Source organism: Artemia franciscana, chromosome 7, assembly GCF_032884065.1.
Source record: "Artemia franciscana chromosome 7, ASM3288406v1, whole genome shotgun sequence".
In the NCBI taxonomy this organism is placed as follows: domain Eukaryota; kingdom Metazoa; phylum Arthropoda; class Branchiopoda; order Anostraca; family Artemiidae; genus Artemia; species Artemia franciscana.
The window spans coordinates 2484015-2503421 of NC_088869.1; the positions used below are offsets into that span (position 1 = coordinate 2484015).

A 19407-nucleotide genomic window follows, 5' to 3' on the forward strand; every position below is an offset into this window, starting at 1 on the left:
TTTGGTAAACCTAGGTCACCTTTAGGAGCTAAACTGCTTTCGAGCCGGCTAATTTTTTAAAATACATACACTGCAGTGACTTCAATTGTCTCATTGTAGTGGCTCCCCACAATAAATCATAAACGCTACTAAAAAACCTAATAAGATAGGTTGAAACAGAAAATTTGAGGAAAGCCAGAACTTTAGGGGAGATGATCATGAACGAAGTTCAAACTCAGTTAATACATTGGTGCATCTTAAATTCAGTAACTCAAAGAGGCTAGAAATGTCCTCAACAAATTGTTTTTAGCCTTAAATATTCTAAAAAATGTGAATCCTCGTTACAAGGAGCATCATTAAATTAAGCTTTTCAATACTTTCATTACAGCTGTGGCCAGGCCTCCCTCTATAACCAGGTATGGCTTGAATGTGCAGTTTTATCGTTGGGCGATTCTACAGTTTCTAATTTGATCTGTAGTTGGTTTTTATCCCACAAAACCAAGATGTAAGCTGGCACGCGTAGACATTCCGAGGGAGAAGGTTGGGCGGTGCTTTCGGTAGCAATGGCACACCCTATGTGATGGTAAGGCTTTATTTGTAGTTTTTCTATTGAATGGCTCTAGTTTAGAAGAGAAGACTCCCACAATGCAACAGATTTAATTTTATTCATGATTAAAAACAAAAATGGTACTGATACTGGGTGTGATACTGATACTAATAATAAATAAGACTGATAAATGGTACTGCTACTGGCATCTGTAGGGGTATTGCGATTGAATTTGAATCCAAAGTAGTCTATACTGTTGTCCTGTGATTGTATTTAAGCACCATCTATAACTCAAATCACAGAATAACAGTTAATAGACCTGAAAAAGAACAGAAAAAAAATGATAATCTTGAAGTGAAGAGTTCAAAAAAAGAATAACTAACGTCTATAAAGAATAGACAAATAAAAAGAATAAACGATGAAGAATAAAAGAATAATGAATACTTAAATTAATCTAACTACCAAGGAGGTAGATGAAGCAGAAGCATTCAAAGGCAACAAATATTGGGCCAAAACTGACCGTAGTGAACCTACTTCTACCCTTATGGTTTTGGACTGCTTTGCTTAATTACTTGCGTTTCAACCTTTTTTAACTTAGCTTAGTTTTACTTAAAAAAATAAAAAATTTGAACACTAATAATAATTGAGCAATAATTTCTGATCGTTTTAATGTTGCACCTTACTTGCAGTTACAAAAACCTGTTTTTTTTTTGCATTGAATGAATAGCTGAGTCAAACTCAAAATGAATAAAAATTAACATGAATAGGGCTGATAATCCCCGTGCCTTCTCAAGACCAGAACACAATTTGCGCTTAACTGAAAAGAAAATACGCTTCAAATTAATATTTATACTTAATAATGTAAACCAGTCTTGAGATGTGATTGTCGCCTTTTTGAAAATCTTCATGTTCATATATAATTTTGATTTATTTGAACATCCGCCAATATTAATTGAATATTAAGAACTTGTGCAATAAAACTACTCTTCATAGAAAATGTTGGCTAAACAGTCATATCTTATTCAAATTTTACTTACAGTCAAATTTTTGAATTCTCAAGCAGATGACAAAAAAAGCGGGAAACTTACAACCAATTTACAAGCATTGATAAATTTACTTTTACAGCAATAAATAGTTTTTGTAATTATTCAGGAATAATATAGGTGGGGATTGGCCTGGGGGAGGTGGAATTCCCAGGCAGTGGAAGTTTCCAGGAGAGAAATTTTCAGGAGGGGGGGGGGAGAATACGCTGAAAGAATGAATATAAACTCTTTAAACAGCCTCTTTGACTTTTGGAGATCTCTGAAACCTTCTAGGTGTGACCGCAAAGCCAGCTTGGGCTTTATTATTGAAATAGGGTTACAGCTTGGTAATCCAAAGCTCTTTTGACCACCCATTTTATTTAGCATTTTTTGTGTTTATTTTGAAAATTGCAGATACATTATACTAACTTTAAAACTGCCTATTAAATAGCAATTAATCTTGCACAACCTCTGAATCTCATTGATATTCAGACACGCTCGCAAACACAGACACACACACACACACACACAGACAGACAGACACACACACACACACAAACAGCTCTTGTTCATATTTGTAAAGAATGTCTCTTAATATTGAAATTAAACTTTTAGATGCAGAGTTGTCAAAGGCAAAAGCATTATGACAATTTGTCACTGCAATGAATCTTTATGAGATAAAGAGATATGTCTATAAGCAAGAAGAAAATTAAACAAAGGGGATTTTTATTTTATATACAGGAGAATTGAAATTACTTGCTACAAACATTTCTCAACCCAATTATATAAAATTAAAAATTCAAAAATCCATCTCTACAGACAAGGGATACAAACACAAAACCAAAAAGAAAAGTCTTACATAATGAAGAGAGGGTGCCTTCGATGCAACACACATGAAATGGATTCTTGAAAAAATATGAACTGGAGTTAACGATAGCAACATCTAAGTTAGACACCATCCAAGAAAGAACTATAATAAAAATGCATAACAGTCAAGTTATAAATAATAAATATAATATTTATATTTAGCAACTGTTAATATAAAAATAACCAAAATTAATAACCATAATAAAATGTATAGTGAAAATTATTTTCATACAGGCTACATTTTACTTTTTTCATTGCCCATTCCTTATTGCTGCTTTAGCAATAAAGATTGGCAAAAAACTTTGGCTAGCTTTCTGGATCTAATTGACATAACCTATGATCCTATTTCTGACACATGAATCAAGCTATAGTTTCTGAATCGTTTGGACTTTTATATGATGCATAGGGTTTCTAAGGCAAAACATTCTAAGGATTCCTATATGTATGCTCAAAATATGTATTATGAGTAAAAGTGACATTTCTAGAGCTATAAAGAGCTTTTTATGATGAGCCTTGCATGACGCGCAGTACCCTTTTCCAACTAGTCCATGACCAACCATAAATTGGTGAAGAATTGACTTCCTCAGACGTAAAACAGTCAATAAGTAAGTTGTTTTTCAAAACATTTTCGATCATGATGAGACGTTAAGCATCAGTACTGAGGTCACCACTGAAAAGCAAGTAGCCTTTGAAGCTTCGGCCGAGACTTCAAGTAAACATTTGTTGAGGTAATGGTATGACATTTTCACGGGAGATATGCATTAACCAAGATAGTCAAGCACAGGTAAATGAAATTGCAAACATTTCTTGCTCAAATAGGCAAGAAAATCGGAAGGAGAGCTGTGGGTTCGCCCAGCACGGGCATAAAATTATATATGACCATTTCTTTGCACCAAAGTGTTAATAGTTATGTCAGTAAGCTAGTGCTGAAGACTAAAAACTAGGGAAGAGATTTTCTGATATTCCACAATTTTGACTCTACATAATCTATAAATACGTGACGGTTGTCAACACATCCAGTTCTAAGGAAAGAGGATTTTTTTTTTGGGGGGGGGGAAGAGGTGACAAAAGCATTAAAGGCGATAATTTTTTTTTGGGACTGTCTGTGCAGGATTTCGACTCTTGTTGATAGAAGAGCATCGCCAAGTGCTGAAAACCATGTTGTGACCAAGATGGGCCCAGGATTGCACAAAGCCTCCAACTTACTGGAGGTCCCAGGGACTTCTTGCTGTCCGGTTCTAAGCCGGCTTAAGCGCTTCGGTGTAGACTTGAGAAGATATGTTGGTCCCCATCCTGCACTGGTATCCGGGATCACTGCTTTTCTTGAGGCCAAAATAATTTCAAAGATTTAAAGAACATGAAAATTGGAACTTGGAATGTTACGACGTTAAAAAATGACTATCGCATCGACATTTTGACTGACGAATTCAGACGGTTTGAACTGGATTTATTAGGAGTTTCAGAAACTCATATCCCAGGGGTAGGAAGCATGAAATTAGGTGACATAGAATTTGTTTACTCAGGAAGGAAGGATGGGGTACATAGACAGGGAGTAGGGCTCATGATGAATAAGGAAGCTGCTAAGTCTTGTTTAGGCTGGGAAGGTATTAATAATAGAATACTAATTGCTCATTTTATGACTAAAAAGTTTAGGGTATCAGTTATAGTAGTATATGCCCCCATTGAACCAACTGATGGAGATACTAGTGACTCAGATGAATTTTACTTACAGTTACAGGAGCAAATAGACAGGGTACCAGGTAGAAATATGGTGTTTTTGCTAGGAGATTTTAATGCCCAGGTTGGTAGAAATAGGGATGGATGGTATCCTAGCCTAGGTAATTTTGGTGTAGGAAAAGAAAACAGTAATGGCTATAGGCTTTTGCAATTTTGTAGGTATAACAACCTAGTTATAACCAATACGGTGTTTGGTCACAAAATGGCCCATAAGTTGACATGGTATTCACGTGATGGTAAGACAGCAAACCTTATTGATTATGTTATTGTAAACAGAAGACTAGCAGGATCAATACAAGATACTAGGGTGTATAGGAGTGCCGTTATTGATGTTAAAAGTAAAGATCACCATCTAGTAGTGTCTAAGGTTAATTTAAAGCTGAAATTTCGGAAGAGTAACTCCCTCCCGGGAAGTTATGATGTTGGTAGACTTCAGGATGAAGATTTGAGAAAAAAATTCCAGGAACAGTTGAGTACTAAACTTGAGGGTTTAAAATTTGACAATGTGGAAGATGGATGGAATAATTTCAGAAAAACAATTTGTGAAGTTGCTGATGGTGTCCTAGGGAAGAGTGCTAAGACAGCAACTAGGAATATTAGTGAAAAAGCTTTAGGTTTAATAGAGAGTAGAAGGGGTTTGTATAAGAATTATCTGAGCGATAGGTCGTATGAAAACAAAAGGAATGTAAAGAAAGTGGAGAAAGCATTAAAATATGAACTAAGGAGATGTGAAATGGAGGCGATGGATAAAATTGCTGAGGATCTGGAAGATGCCGCTAGACGGCATAATAGTAAAATATTATACTGGCATGTTAATAAATTGAAAGGGAGTAGCCGATCCGGACTAGTCCCAGTTAAAGATAGAAATGGGGTCACAATTAGTGATAAGGAAAAAGTTAAAGAAAGATGGGTGGAACATTTTGAGAATGTGCTAAACCGAGATACAGTTGCAGGAAAAGATATAGATGAAAATGAAAAAGTTTGTGATACCTTGGATGTGAAGGAAGATTTGTTTAGTGAGGAAGAATTAGCGACAGTACTAGAAGGATTAAAAAATAATAAGGCCCCAGGTGCTGATAGTATGATTAATGAGTTCCTTAAATATGGTGGCTCTGAGGTTAGGAATAAGCTACTGAAGATTATGAACATGATTTTTGAAAAAGGGGAAGTACCCAATGATTTTAGGAAAACCTTAATTAAACCACTGTATAAGAAAGGTGACAAGAGTGAATGTCGGAATTATCGAGGCATTAGTCTGGTCTCTGTAGGTAGCAAATTACTGAGTAATATGATACTTTTTAGACTGAGACATGCTGTAGACAAAGTTTTAAGGGAAGAACAATGCGGTTTTAGAAAAGGTAGAGGATGTGTCGACCATGTTTTCACTCTTAGGTTAATAATTGAGAAGTCCCTTCGTTGTCAAACACCTTTGGTCCTTAGTTTTATCGATTATGAGCAAGCTTTCGATTCTGTTGATAGAACAGCGTTAACAAAGGTCTTATCGTTATATGGTATACCAGAAAAATACATTAAAGTGATTTGCGCTATGTACGAGAATAATACTGCTGCGGTTAAGGTAGGAAATGAGGTTAGCAACTGGTTTTGTATTAAATCAGGAGTTAAGCAGGGTTGTGTTCTATCCCCCTTTATATGGATCATTTTGATGGACTTCGTCTTAAGGAGCACAGGAAAGGCACTTGGAGACCATGGAATCAAATGGGGAGGAAGAACGCTCCTGGACTTAGATTATGCTGATGATTTAAGCATATTAGATGAAAGTGTGAGCAAAATGAATGAATTTTTAGAGGTTTTACGAGTTCAGGGTGCTAAAATAGGCTTGAAAATTAATGTTAAGAAGACTAAGTCACTAAGGTTAGGAATAAGTGAAGATGAACAGGTGACCTTAGGTAACGAAAAAATTGATCAGGTTGGGAGCTTCAGTTACCTTGGTAGTATTATTAGTAAAGATGGTGGGAGCAGTGAAGATGTTAAAAGTAGAATAGCTAAAGCTCAGGGTGTTTTTTCACAGTTAAAAAAAGTTTGGAAAAATAGAAAGATAAGCCTACAAACCAAGATTAGAATATTGGAAGCTACAGTGATGACAGTGGTCAAATATGGCTCTGAAGCATGGACACTCCGAAAAGCAGATGAAAATTTACTAGATGTTTTCCAGAGAAATTGCCTACGGATTGTTCTGGGTACCCGGCTGACTGACCGTATTTCAAACAGTAGGTTGTACGAAAAGTGTGGTTCAATCCCGCTTTCTGGGGCTATAATGAAAGAAAGGTTGAGATGGCTAGGCCACGTTCTACGGATGAAGGATGACAGATTACCAAAGATTGTCCTTTTTGGCCAACCGTCTGGGGCTACACGGAAAGCAGGTCGTCCTTGTCTGGGTTGGGAGGATGTCATAAATAAGGATTTAAAGGAAATGGGAACTTCCTGGGAGGGTGTAAAGAGGGAGGCTTTAAATAGATTAGGTTGGAGGAGGAGCGTGCGTAGCTGTGTTGGCCTCAGGCGGCTTGGTGCTGCAGTGAGTTATTAGTAGTAGTAGTAGTAGTATATATATATATATATATATATATATATATATATATATGTATGTATGTATATGTATATTCTTCTTATTCTTGTATAATATGAAAAAAACTTCGTTTTCTTAAAGAGTTAAAGAGGCTGCGTCCCAAAGTCGAACCTTAAAACGTACAGGAATTAGAAGAGGCAGTTGGGGGGCTGCCGCCCCCCAAACCCCCAGCTTTTAAAGACTCTTTTGTACAGGTTTTTTGTTTTTTTGCTAACCCCCAGCTCTTGGCTTCGGAAAGGCCCTCTTTTAATTAACAAAAAATTGAAATGAATGAATAATGGAATAACTTCGAAAAATGTTAAACACAAGAGGACAGGAGAACCATTGCGCCGAAACTAGTAATTAGTAACAATGAAGTCCCCCCCCCCCAAAAAAAAAACCTGTACAAAAGAGTCTTTAAAAGCTGGGGGTTTGGGGGGCGGCAGCCCCCCAACTGCCTCTTCTAATTCCTGTACGTTTTAAGGTTCGACTTTGGGACGCAGCCTCTTTAACTCTTTAAGAAAACGAAGTTTTTTTCATATTATTTCTGTACGTTTTTCTACAATCCATGGTGGATGTAATTTAATAATTCCTGTACTCCTCGTACAGGAATTAGGAGAGGAACTTGGGTGGCTGCCGCCCCCCCCCGCTTTTAGATCATTGTATAAAATAGAAAAAAAAATAGATAGAATGACCGAAATGTTTCTTTTGCTCATAAGAAGCTAATATTCTGTTATCTCTCAAATGATAAGCTGTCCAGGTGTTATCAAAATTTTTTTGATGTTGTGAAAAAAAAAACCGCCCGTAAGGGACTTAAACCCTTGGCCCGAGGATTAAAAGTCTCACGCTCTACCAACTGAGCTAATAACTTGCATGTGTGTAAATATAACTTCTCAATAGCTTTTAAAAATTTCAAATTAACATGGGCTCTTATGGAGAGAAATCCGTTAATTAAATACCTAATGGGTGGTTTCTGGAAAACAGGGAAGGAGTTATCGGATCGAGCTGAAATTTCGCGGATAAGCTCCTTGGCCGTAGGGGACCTTAACTTGTGAATTTCAGCCCGATCGGACAACGTTAAAAGGGGTGGGGGGGTTGGAGGGTCGAAACTTTCGGGGGGTTAAGATTTTCCTACGAAACTTTCATGGGCACTTACTCGGAGAATTCCGCATCGAATGAGTCTTCGTACACCCAGATCCGATGTCGGATGTGACCTGTAGGCGTGGCGAAAAAAAAGTAAATGAATTTTAAGTGGCTATGCGTGGTTTCTGGAAAACAGGGAAGGAGTTATCGGATCAAGCTGAAATTTCGCGGATAAGCTCCTGGGCCCTAGGGGACCTTAACTTGTGAATTTCAGCCCGATCGGACAACGTTAAAGGGGGGCTTGGGTTGACAGGTCGAAACTTTCGGCCAGATTTTCCCCATGAAGAAAAAGTTGGAGGGGGATGAAATTTTGCAGGTTTCTTAGTTGGAGCTCGGGCTACGAAATGCATCCCTCCCCATCCGTCTGCGACCACTGGAACCGAAGATCGCTTAACATTGTCGTGTGTCGCCTCTTTATAGAGGCACGAGTGTGCCTCCTTGATAGTGGCCATATTCTTATATGTAGTGCTCTTGAGTTTGACTTAATTATTCACTTTGATTTCAGATGAGAAGCTGATACAATTTGATCATATTTGTATTTGTTCAATCTTTCTCGAAAGTTCTGCAGTTTTTTCTTTTTATTTATTTTTAAATTGAGAGGCAGTAAGTCAGAAATTCCGTGTAAAGAAGATAAGTTTTTGTTTTGTTTTTTTAGCTTCTTTTTTTTATTTTGCTATACTCACCTTTTTGCATATTCCTTTTCAGTTAAAGATATTGATAATCAGTTAGAACTTTCGCTAGACTATGCATTGCATGTATAAAATATGGAAATCAGCTCCTTTGTAAAACAAATTTAAATAGTGGTTATTATTACACTAGTATACACTCAGAGTAATATTACGAAAATAGAAAGAACTAAATTTTTATAGCTGGGACAAAATGAGGGGTTACAGCAACCTTTGTTTGTCTTTGCTCACAAAAGTAATGCAGGAGCAACACTTTATTTGTTATTTTTGCTTCTAATTTGCCACCAATTAAACCCTGTAGTCGTCAACTTCTCAAAACTGAAGTTGGTATCTCCCTAGACAAATTATTTCTTAAAAAAAATGATGACACCCTTGTCTAAACTAGTATTAAAATATGCTGCTTTTGCTTAAAACTATTATTATTCTAAATTTTCTGGCACCCAGTCAATGGTATTGTTTTTTAAATGCACTTTTTACACAAGTTATTGCTGTTTTTAATTTTGCCCCAAAACAGTATTTGCTACTGTACTTTTCCTCAGAGCACAACGTGTATTACAGTATTTGTTTACAATATATTTGATTACAAAAACAGTTTGATTATACATCTATCAGCAAACTGTAGTCACATAGCCTCTTTTCTAATAATTTCAGAACTACATCCCTGCCTTTCAATATCTTTAATGTATAATCATTGCAATATCACCTGTATGATGACGAATCTTCATATCTTTAAATGTAGCCAAAGCAAATAAAAAGTATGTCAATCAGAATATGCATGTAATCCCTTGCTGACCCTTAAGGATTAGTATGCTATTGAATCTTGCTTAAAAGTCACTTTTTGTGATAAATAGTGGATCCACACAGAATGACATTTCAAAGTGTGTTAGGCCATGGCCTGTAAAAGGCTGAGTTGACAGTATAAATTTCTGAATATTAAAGTCTTCCTGGCTATTAGTATGTATTTACCAAGATTCAAGTCTGGATACTTTAGTCTGTAGAGCAGGGGGACTTTTGAAACACCAATGATATCCCAGACCATCAATTCTCTTGACCCACAGTACTTGCCCTGTAAGTTTCAATCAGATCTGGGCTTTTCCATGTAAAGATCAGAGAAGGGGAGTAAGCTTGTGAAAACTGTCATTTTCATGATCCGCTGCCTCTATGTACTGTTCCCATGAACTACAAACCGATTGATAAAAATACACCTGCCTGCTTTTCTGCTGAAAATTTATTGGTGGGTGTTTGCAAGAAAATCGACTGTGAATAGGGAGGTTTGGAAAGCCAGTAGCCTACTTTGTTTCTCTAACTATACAGACTTGAAATTCTCGCTTGATTCTGAATCATGCAGGAGCCACATACTTACCTTTCTTCTGAAGTACTGGTTGGAGGAGAAGGGCTGAAGAGGAGTCACAGGCCCGTATCAGACTTCCAATAACACAGATCGAAAATACTAGCGGGATTATCCTACTAACAATTTGCAACATTCCCACCTTTTTGCTGATAATTTAACGAACAGAGGAGGGGATGATATGTATTTCATGGGCCAACATTGTGCTTCAAGCTTGTTTTTGCACAAAATCACGACTTGGTTTGTTTTTACACCGAGTCAGAACTTGCTCATTTTTGTGCAGACCAATCAAATGGTAAGTTCCAATTTTTGTGCCATGTGAGAACTAACAAGTTTAGGGGGCACATATTTCCCCAAATTCTTCTGCCTAAGTACTAAACGCAGAAAAACAAATGGCAAATCCAGCTAAAGTGACTTGTAACTGTAGATGGCAATACCTTTAGACCCATGGACAAATATTCTTTTTCTTAATATCAAAGTTTTTGTTCGGCTAGTTGGCAAAACGAGGCAAGTGAAATTGCACTTTTTGATTTTGGAGAACTTTTGACAAAAACAACTGCTTGCTTGCTTGCCTGCTTGAAGGGACATTTAGAGGCAAAAGTAGAAACATGCCTCGAAGAAATAAAAGCTAGCTGGATACATCTCTCTGCCATAAACTCTAAAGCTTTACTTCAGCTCACACAATATGAGCTCCAGATGAACCAAAATCAGAAACCATTCTTTCTTACCAAAGGCAAAAAATTTTTTTTCCAAAATATTGCATCATACTCATCAATTTGGCATGCCGTCTGCACTCATCAAAAACAGTTTTGCTCAATAGCTACTAAGATTTTCACATTTTAGCAAGATTTTATTGTCTTGACTTCTTCAAAAAAATTCTTCTTTGAAAATTTTTTTGTATTGAATTCGAAATGTTTGAATTTAATTAAAATTAATTAAAAATTTAAATGATTTAATTAAATTTCATTAGTTAATTTTTTTTAATGTTCATGCTTTGGTAAGGTAGTTTTTATATATGAAAGGTAACCGTCCACCTCAAAATATAATTCAGGACACTTATCACAATAGAATAGCAAATATTCAGACTGCAAAAATAAAAAGTTTGGGTACCACCGCTCTACTGAGTAAATTTGCAGGACATCATCTAAAACTCTTCTAAAAATCCTTTATGACATGGATACCATCTTGAATACTAACCAACAATTCATGCTGGGACCTTGGATAGAGTCTGCTAAAGTTGCTGCTCCTTTGGAGGTATGCATTTCTTTATTCATTTCATATAATCTTTTATAAACAAATTTGAATTTAGATCTTGACTCAATCTGGGCATCTTCATTACATTTTGTAATCTTTTTTTGTAATTTCTGTTTAATGACATACCAGCTAGAATAGTTAATAAACTTAGAGAATGACTCTATAGAAGTTATAAGTACCGTCCAAGGCTGTATTCAAGAGGGGGTAGAGGAGTAGAAGGATCGTAGATTGTGATTTTAAATCTACAAAGAGTGGTTTTTGCTGACTGTCACTGGCGCTTTGACTAAAGTGGCGCTTTGACCACTTTTCCTTCCAGTAACTTTGCGTCAATGAAAAAGGCCTTTGGTTAGTTTAAAGTGATGTTATGCGATCACTCTCATCCCATTAAAGCCCATTTCATTTTTTTTTAAATAATGCTAGAAAATCCTGCGCTCCCTTCGTGAAAATTTTCTTCGCCTATGACAAATTCTTCCAAGGGAAGTTCCCCCAACATATCCTTCTCTTCTCGGAGATACTTGGAGCATCAAGATTGTCCCTTGGGCTTATTTAGAATAATTCAGAAACGGCTAAAGGTATAAAATTCAACTACTAAGAGTATCAATTCACAAGTTTCAAGGAACCCTAAGGGTAATGCTGAACTAAATCAAAAGACAATATGCACATACAGGTTATAAAAATGGTCCCTCTGCAATATCTCAGGAACCGCTAAGGGTATTAAGGTGAAACTATCTTTCGGAATCCCTGCCTTTTACTTTTGTTCTACAGTATTTTCTCGATCCCTCTGTGGCTAGCCAGGTCCAGGGGTTTCGATCAGAACAAAGGAAGTGACGTCGATTTCCAAAAGTACCTGTTTTCAGTACTTTCGTTAAAAAAAAACCTCCCCAAAACTTTTAAGGTTCCTGTATTGGATATTAGCCAAAAGAATTTGCTCACCCTATTTTTTTTGCAAATTGGTGCCGGGCTATTTTTTGCAAATTGGTGCCTAGACCCGGGCTAACAACTGCACTACCGAGAAAGGTAATCGGATTGTTTGCATCAGAAACTAGGTTATATCATTACTGATGGCAAAATGGCAAATGGTAATTTAATAAATTTATCTCTAAGAATATCATTTGTAATATTTAGACGTACTTGTGTATTATTCAGAACATACTCAATTAGTCAAGTTAGATTCTTTCGTGAAACCAACTACGATGCAGGTATATTTAATGAAATCTATATATATATAAATATATATTATATATCCGCCTGAATCAGACCAAGCTCCGCTCTGAACAATACATTCATTTGCGAGATGCAGTTGTAAATGACAGTAATACCACAAACGTTGAAAAATTAACGATTTTACCTTCGTCATATGCTGGCAGTCCCCGTCATATGCATGAATATGCTCAAGATGCTATTGCGTATGTTCGTCTCTATGGTCGTCCAGATTTATTTATTACATTTACATGTAATCAATCTTGGGACGAGATACAGCAGCTTTTACTTCAAGGACAATCGGTGGTTCATAGTCATGACATTACGGCCCGTGTCTTCCGGCAAAAGTTGAAATCACTGATAAACTACATAATAAAACTTGAAGTGTTTGGGTCAGTGCGATGCTGGATGTACTCAATGGAATGGCAAAAACGAGGTTTGCCACACGCACATATACTAATCTGGCTACATAATAAAATTACGTCTAACGAAATTGATGATGTGATTTCCGCTGAAATACCTGATGAAAATGTCGATAAGGGGTTATATGATATTATTGTAAAAAATATGATGCATGGACCTTGCGGTGCATTGAACGAAAATTCACCATGCATGGCCAAAGGAAGGTGCACAAAGCAGTATCCTCGACTTTTAGTACCCAACACAATTACTGGCAATGATGGTTACCCACAATATAGAAGAAGATCTACTGAAGATGGCGGTAAAACAGCAATAATAAAGAAGCGTAACGGCACCACCATCGAAGTAGATAACCAGTGGGTTATTCCATATTCCCCATCATTATCAAAAACATTTAATGCACACATAAACGTTGAATACTGCAACTCCGTAAAGGCAATCTACCTGCTGAATTCTGTAATTTAGTGACGTCCAAAAATGAATTGATTGAAAAAGTATTTCCGAATATTCTAAACAATTATAAAAATAATAAATGGCTAAGTGAAAGAGCGATTCTTGCACCCAAGAATATAGACGTCCACGAAATCAACAATATTGTTTTAACCAAGATTCGAGACCAGGCAGTCCTTTACAAGTCAGTCGACACAGTTTTGGAACCAAATGAGGCGGTTAATAATCCATCTGAATTTTTAAATTCCGTGGATCTTTCAGGGTTTCCACCACACGTGCTACAACTAAAAATAGGCGTACCAATAATACTGTTAAGAAATATCAACCCACCAAAGCTTTGCAATGGCACGCGACTCGCCGTAAAAAAAAACCAATGGAAATCGTAATAGAGGTCACAATCTTGACAGGGCCTTTTGAGGGTGAGGCTGTTCTTATTCCTCGCATTCCCATGATTCCAACGGATCTGCCTTTTCAATTTAAAAGATTGTAATTCCTAATTCGATTAGCATTGGCAATCACCATCTACAAAGCTCAAGGTCAATGATTAGAAAAATGTGGTATAGATCTTAATACTGATTGTTTTTCCCATGGACAATTGTACATTACATGTTCGAGGTTCGGTAAACCCGACAATCTATTTATATGCAGCGACAATTGGACAGCGAAGAATGTTGTATATTCGCAAGTTTTACGCAGTTAATTTGTATTGTATCTATCTACCTATCTATCTATATAAAAACGAGTCGTGTGTATGCATGTTTGTTTGTTTTTAAAGAGAGCGTTTGCATATGACGGCATTATAAGTACATAAGGCTTTGTATATGCACAGACAATGGAAAAGCCAAGAAAGTTGAATATTCGCAAGTTTTACGTAGTTCAAAACACATATATAAATCTATGTATATTCATAGGTGGTACACAGGGACACAACTACAATGGCGTGTAACAACTTACGTGCGCGGGGGGCTGGGGTGTGTGTGAAGCGCCCCCACAGACTAGGTGTTGAGGGAGACAGTTTGCTCGCACCTGTTGGCTATTGGCTAGATTGGGTTATTGCTGTCCAGGAGTTTTCTGACATGGAAGGACCATGAACATTTTTACCCCAGGATAAGTAATTCATCATACGCTGCTCTGATAAGTCTTGGGGAGGGACATGGCAGTATTTTCAGCCAGAACTTAATTAATTGGATCTGTCTATGTTTTTTCATGGAGAAAAGTCCCAAATATCCCTTGATGAAAAGTGTGTGGGTTGTGGCTTGTAGACCTAGCATTCGTTTATAATATTGTAACTGTTGAGCTTCTAATGAATTTGCCTCTTCTAGGCCCCACACTTCTCCTCCATAATGCAGGATTGGCCTTATTTTTGAGTTTGACACGTTTTTGTGTATCTTAAAGTCACCTATTCCCTTCAAATTACTGTTCTTGAACAGCGTTGCAATTGCTGCTTTTCCTCGATTCGCCATCTTCGAAATATGATGGCTCCATTTTCTGTCCGATGTTAGATGGAATCCTAAATATATTGCCTGAGACACAACCTTCACATCTTCACCATTCAAATTAAAACTTTCTTCATCTTTATTTCCTGCTGATTGTCTACGGCAAAAAATCATCACCTCTGTCTTTTTTGTGTTAATTTCCAGTTTCTTTTCCTCCAAATATTCAGCTGTCAAATCTAACAGAGTTTGTAGCTCCGAACTGGATCAGGCGAAGAAGCCAATATCATTGGCAAATAATAGTAATGATAATACTTTATTTCCAAGACTTACAACTAGCATCTACCTTTTTTCAAGGTATTCGGCAAGATCATTTATAAAAATAGCAGAAACTTTCGGTGATAGGGTACCACCTTGTTTTACACCATTTACAATAAAAAATAACTCGAGATATACCGCTTCCTGCTATCTTTATCACATTGCTGGTCAAACAATACATCGAAAGAAGAACCCTTAAAAAGGGTGGTGGAATTCCTGTTCCTAAAAGCGTTCTAAACAGAATTATACAGTCAATATTGTCAAATGCTCTACTTAAATCAAGAAAAGCCACGTACAACTTTCCGTTTCATTACAATATTTACTAATCAATGCATTTAGAACAAACATTCGATCAGATGATGAGTACCCTTTACAGAAACCAGCTTGCTCTTCCATCAGAATTTGCCTCTCATCCAGCCATACTTCCGGCCTTCTGTTTAAGATTATGTCCAAAATTTTTCCAAGACAGTTTCCTAAGCTGATTGGTAGGTAATTCTCGCACAAACTTGCATCACCTTGAAAGAAAAAACGTAAAAAAAATAAAAAAAATTAAAAAGGTAAACAACTAAAAAGAAAATAACTAAAAAAAGCTAAAAAACTAAAAACTGGGAATTGCACAAATATTTTAATATATTTTGACAATAGATTAAAGTAATTGGAAAATCTTAAAACAGACACCCAAAATTAGCAAATGAGCTTTAGCATGCTTGGCACGTAAAGATTTTTCCAAGTGTCAATGTTAGAATGAAAGTTGACAAATTGAAGAAAACAAATCAATAAAAAAGAAGAAACTAAAAAAAAAAGAAAAACTAAAAAAAGAAAAAAACTAAGAAAAGAAAAAACTAAAAAAGAAACTATATTTATATATATATATATAAATAAGTTGTATATATGCATGTTTGTTTGTTTAGAGGTTTGCATTTGACGTCATTATAAGTATATAAGGCTTTATATATGAAGTCATTATAAGATGACACTACAGACCGGGACACAAATGACGACCGGGACACTGAATGAGAAATTACAGACCGGGACACAAATGACGACCGGGACACCGGGACAGAGGGAATATAAATGACGACTGGGACACTCAAACATAAATTACAGACTGGGATACCGGGACACAAATTACGACCAGACACAGGGAATATAAATGACGACCAGGACACAGGAACACAACTACAACGGGGATGCCGGGGGCAAAGGGGGATATATAAATGACGACGGGGACACAGGGAATGTTCGATTAGCAATCACCATCAACAAAGCTCAAGGGCAATCGTTAGAAAAATGCGGTATAGATCTGAATACAGATTGATTTCCCATGGACAATTAATATGTTGCATGTTCAAGAGTTGGTAAACCTGACAATCTATTTATATGGACAGACAATGGGACAGCAAAGAATGTTGTATATTCGCAAGTTTTACGTAGTTAAAAGTATATATACATTTAGACTCTATATGTCGAATACTTTAAAATTTAAAATACGGTTGCTTTTTAAATGTAGGGATTATGTCACAATATAATGTTTCACAGCCTACAATAATACTTTGACTTATCCCGTTTCTTTACTCAGACATCGCTATTGCGCTGCATATAACCTTTATTTCGGCTTTTACCTGTTGATATCAATGCTATCCATTAATATAAATTGACGAATCCATAAACAAATCAGTTTGAAAAAATTATAAATAATATGTCAATGAATCATGTATATTATAATACATGCTCTACTAGACCAAGTCTAAAATGAAAAACCATGTCATTTTGACTTTGTTGTATAAGAAGTGCTAAAAGTCTTATACGTGATAATCTGTTATGATGTATTCCTCCTGCGGAATACATTTGAGAGCAGTTATCTTTTTTGATGAAACTCTTTTCCAGAATTCCCGGGAATCATTTGTCTTATTGAAATGCGCAAGTTCATTTTGTTCCCGCCATCGAAACTCTAGTTTTTTCATTTTTATCATTAGTTCATATTCTTTTCTTTTGCTTTTATAATGTCGGAGCAACTCCAGTTTCTCAGTTTCCTTTTTGGATATTTTAACATATTCTAGTATGGGATTTATTTCATCTTTTTCCGTTCACATTCATTGTCGAAAAATGTACTTTTTTGTTTCCCCTTTTTTTGCATCTTTTCAAGTAAAGGACTCCGTATTGGCTAAGCAAATTTTGAAGAAACTTCATTTACATTTCCCGTATTTTCCTCAATCTCACATACTAGGGCATTCAACTGTTGTACCATCGGCTCCGAGCAAAAATAATCCTTTATTCGGGTCACATCTTTCTCCACCAACTCCCATAGTATTCTTGATTTTACCAAGTCAGTGCTACTTGTTCCTGTTCCAAATGTCTGATGCTATAGTTTTCCTCCTTTCCGCTAATTTTTACTAATATTTGTCGACTGAAAATAGAAAATTAATGGAAAATGGTAAGAACCAGCAAAATGTACTACCTCAAGGCTTAGGGATTCAGGTGCGAATCTACTGTCCACTAGAACATAATCAATAACACTAAAATTCATTCTGGAAATGCAAGTAAACTCACAGCGTCCCGCATCATTTCCAGACCTTCCATTTCAAATCACTAGACCAAATTCTCCGCAAATATCCAACGACTTCCTTCCCCATTGGTTAACTTTTCTTTTCAAATCTTGGCTCCTTATTGGAATTTTGTAGCTTTCTGGAATCCACAGTGACGTCAAATCATTTTCTTAAAGAGAAACAAGGGCAATTTCTGGTTCTTCTGACGTATAAGCATTTAAATCACCCATCTAAATAAAATACTCTTCACTATGTTTTCCCCGTAAATATTTCAACTCATTTGAAATCAAAGTCCACGTATCTTCTTTCATATAACTACTATTCTGTGGAGCAACATATATGCAACCTAGGACTATCTTAGATCCATCATGACACTTACCAAATAACGTTCTCAGATTTACTTTCTATTCTATGGCAAACTTCGAAACTCAGCTTTTTCACAAATTACTCTCCTCAAACTCTCTCATCAACTCAGGAAGATCTTTGGACAAGGCTAAATCTAATTTTGAGATTAGATCTTTATCTAACCGCGGGAATCCGGCAAAGTCAAGATTCCTAAGCTTTTCCTGCATCAACATTTTATCAGGAAAGTCATCTGCGTCAATTTTGTATTTTCGGGCAACTTTTTTATAGAACCAGTCTATATGTTTGATCTGTCGTTTTTTCTCAGAGTCACTGCCATCAAACTTTTTCCCAAGCTCATGTATGAGAAACGCGTGGGTCTTGGCAACCCTTGCACGTTTCCCAATCTCAGTTATTTTTCTTTTATTGGCATTCATTGACAGCGAAAACAGGAGTTTTCTTATTCTAGTTTCCTCTAGTTCAAATCTTGGCTCAGATTTTGGCTTAGATTCCTCATAGCAGAAAATTGTAGGTTGATGTTTGAAAATTTTTCCAAATTTCCACGTAACTTGAATACAAACATTTTCCAGTTGGGATTTTTTGAGATCCCTTCCTTCTATATCAATGATTATTTTAATTTTTTTAGAATAATCATTAAAAATTCGAAAAATTTCGAAGCTCGGAGTGTCCAGTTTCTGAAATGGCAGAAAAATTAAAATTATGTCTGATTCTGTAATTACTGGATCCCCTAATGTGAGATTATCCAATGTATTCTCATCATATATGACCACATTGAAATCTTGACTGGTCCTATAATCTTCTCCAAGAAGGGAAACGATAAATTCTTCTTTTATTTTCTTGTGACAATCAATCATCACTATCTTCACCTTTTTGTCAAAGGTTGGAGACCTTTGGTGGAAAAAATACTTCCTTTCCACTGGAAGTATTTTCTTATCGTAGATTGCTTTTAAGTCGTCCATTTTGATTCAGCTGCTATCTCGGCTTCTGTAGAAGAGTTTTCGGAGTTTGAAAAAGCAAATGGAAAACAACTAATTTTACAGTTTTCAGGCATTTTTCAGGATTTAATTAAAAGATTAAATCTATTTCTCAGACACCATAAATATTTTTGCAGTTTGCGATTAAATAATAATATTGCAATAATAAGGAGAAAAGTAAAAATCAAACCAAAATACGTTTGGTTTATGACGTTTTAATAATGACGTTTTAACGTCATTATTTTACAAAAGTTTGGTTAGGACTAACTAAAGAATTACCTCTACCTCAGAAACAAGAAAATCGTTTGAAAACGTTGTAGTAAGAATACAATCAAATTTTATGAAGTTTAAAGCTGGATGTTTTCTGAAAGCTTTTGTTTTTATATTACATAAAAAAAGTTCTTTTTTCGCATAAAAGTAAAGAACAACTTAAAGCCAACGGAGAAAAAAAAAGTGTTTGGGAGGGGCTGTCATCCCTTCACCTTCTTTGGCTATTCGTCAAATAATTTACACCTCCTAATCCTGGATAACTGAGATTAAGTGACGTCATACATAAA

The 19407-nt window shown here is 36.1% G+C and overlaps 1 long non-coding RNA gene across 2 annotated transcripts; it reads right to left on the reverse strand.

Annotated features, from left to right (window-relative positions):
• Window positions 1-619: 619 nt before the first annotated feature.
• LOC136028729 (uncharacterized) lies at window positions 620-17886 on the reverse strand. Of its 2 annotated transcripts, XR_010617863.1 has the most exons (4): window positions 17426-17871; window positions 15335-15482; window positions 2408-2518; window positions 620-845 (listed from the first exon to the last, which is right to left on the reverse strand). It is a non-coding gene; the product is annotated as an uncharacterized LOC136028729 (long non-coding RNA). The 2 variants fall into 2 exon arrangements; XR_010617862.1 differs by lacking the exons at window positions 620-845; window positions 2408-2518 and having other exon boundaries at window positions 15223-15482; window positions 17426-17886.
• Window positions 17887-19407: the final 1521 nt, after the last annotated feature.